This window comes from Saimiri boliviensis, chromosome 16 (genome assembly GCF_048565385.1).
Source record: "Saimiri boliviensis isolate mSaiBol1 chromosome 16, mSaiBol1.pri, whole genome shotgun sequence".
In the NCBI taxonomy this organism is placed as follows: domain Eukaryota; kingdom Metazoa; phylum Chordata; class Mammalia; order Primates; family Cebidae; genus Saimiri; species Saimiri boliviensis.
Window position 1 is genome coordinate 57273312 of NC_133464.1, and position 2374 is coordinate 57275685.

The 2374-nt window shown below is 47.1% G+C and overlaps 1 pseudogene; it reads right to left on the reverse strand.

Moving 5' to 3' along the window:
* Nucleotides 1-869: 869 nt before the first annotated feature.
* Nucleotides 870-2035, reverse strand: LOC101030839 (translocon-associated protein subunit beta pseudogene; annotated as a pseudogene).
* Nucleotides 2036-2374: the final 339 nt, after the last annotated feature.

Sequence of the window (2374 nt, forward strand, 5' to 3'; positions counted from 1 at the left end):
GGCTCCAGCCAGACCCTGCTCCATCTGCAGGCCAGGGAGCCTCATCTTACACCAGTCCTAGAGCCAGACTTAGACCTGGAGTGGTGCAGAGAACCAGTGTGCCAGGTCTCAAGCCAGGTGCTGAACAAAGCAGGGGCGGCAGAGTAAAATGCAACTGGCACGGGCTTGGAGTCATATTGAGAATCCAGTTCTGCCATTTACGAGCAGTGTGACCTTGAGCCATTTTGTCCTTCTGCAACATGGAGATTTGCAAAACCTACTGTATCAGTTGTTGAGAGGATAAAATGCTATGACATTATGAATGCGCTTAACATATAGTGGATATTCAATCTATTTTTATCTTTTCACCAGTTACTGGAGTTAGCTCATCTAATCCTCACTAGAATGCCACCAAGTATATTAGTCCATTTCCATACTGCTATGAAGACATCCCCAAGACTGGGTAATTTATAAAGGAAAAGAGGTTTGATGGACTCACAGTTCCACATGGTGGGGGAAGCCTCACAATCATGGTGGAAGGTAAAGGAGGAGCTAAGACACGTCTTACATGGTGGCAGGCAAGAGAGCATGTGTAGGACAACTTGCCCTTTATAAAGCCATCAGGTTTTGGGGATTTACTATCATAAGAATGTCACAGAAAAACCTGCCCCCATGATCAATTACCTCCCACCAGGTCCCTTCCACGACACATGGGGATTATGGGAGCTACAATTCCAGATGGGAATTGCGTGGGAACACAGCAAAACCATATCACCAAGTATGAGAAATTATAAATATGGAAACTGAGGCACAAAGTAATTTACTCAACAGCATCCCGTCTGTCTCTGGCTTTATTCCATGTTCATGTACTACACGGAGAGCTCACCCTGTTTTTTTTTTTCAATGTGGCATTTGTTTTTATTAGAAAACCCTTTAGTAAGCACTTCCCTAACCCAGAACAGAGACTGGGTATCCTCCAAGAGTCCCATAGCTTTCATTTCATCTTCCACCCTCTTCTGAGAGGGGTGAGCAGGGGATGGGGATGGTGTCAGGCAGTCTCCAAAGTACCCTTCATAGACCCCTGAGAGAATTCACATTGCCAGCAATACACCAACAGCACCTCAGTGGGGCATCAGAGGGCCCTCTAGGCTCAAGGCTGTTGCCAAAGGCCTTCCTGTTTGTATGGCTTCACGATGGAACCAAGGAGGCTCTCATAGACTCCTAGGCCTGGTCCTTCACTATGACTGAGAGTAGGGAGGAGAATGCAGCCAAGGGCTAAGGGAGAAGAAGAGATTGCATTTAAAATACGCTTTGGAGTCTGGAAAGCACCTGGATTTCTTGGGAGAGGAGCCTGGATTTCCTGGGAGAGGAGTCTGGATTTCCTGGGAGAGGAGTCTGGATTTCCTGGGAGAGGAGTCTGGATTTCCTGGGAGAGGAGTCTGGATTTCCTGGGAGAGGAGGGCTGTGGAAGCCCACTCAGTTCTTCTTCGTTTGGGGAGTGTCATATTTCCTTTTGCTGGAGTACCACAATAGCAGGAGTATGCCGATGGAGGGAAGGGTCATGATCTCAAAGGCTGCCCAGTCCAGAAAATGGGGGGAGAATCACCTATCAAACTCCCGTTGAGCCAGGATTCCTCCCTGTCCAGGTGCACAACGGTCCCATCCTCCTGGGCCAGGTAAGTAATTGTTGCTGAGGTGAAGTTGAAATAACCAGCCTTGAGAGGGCGCAGGACCACGGTGTGGGAGACATTGCGAGCAGGGACAGTCTGGTCCCACTTGACATTGCGCATTCCAGACACAATGCCAAAGTCTTCTGGAGGGAAGGAATCATCAGATAGTTCCACATCTAATGCAGCACTTGAGCTGACATTGTAAATGTCGTACTGCAAGGTTAGGTCTCGCCCCTCTACAGCGTATCTGTTCAGTAGTGACTTGGAAGCCAAAAGCCTGGCTCCTTCCTCTGCTTGAGTGATAGCAAATAGAGCCAACACCACAAATACTAGCAGCCTCATCATGGGCATCTGCAGTGCTTTTCCGGTGCCACAAAAACCGGAAAAGAGCGTCAGCGTCCAGAGCTCACCCTCTTAATCTAATAAACTGAGACTCAGAAAAGTGTATGAATTAAATGCCTTTCCCAAGTCACTCCTCTGATCGAGGTCAAAGCTACTTGCTTCCAGTTTAATGCTCTTTGCCTTAACCTAGATCCTTAGAGATCATTTTCATTTCATGGATAAAGTAACTAAAACCCCAAAGGCAACAACTTGTTCAAAGCCATAGTCCAAATTTTGACAAAGGACCTTGAGATCTTTCAGAGTCCTCTAATGTGTTGTAGTGTCCTATGATCTCACAGCTGGTAATTCTTGAAGTGATTTATTGAGAACTTGCTAAGTACCAG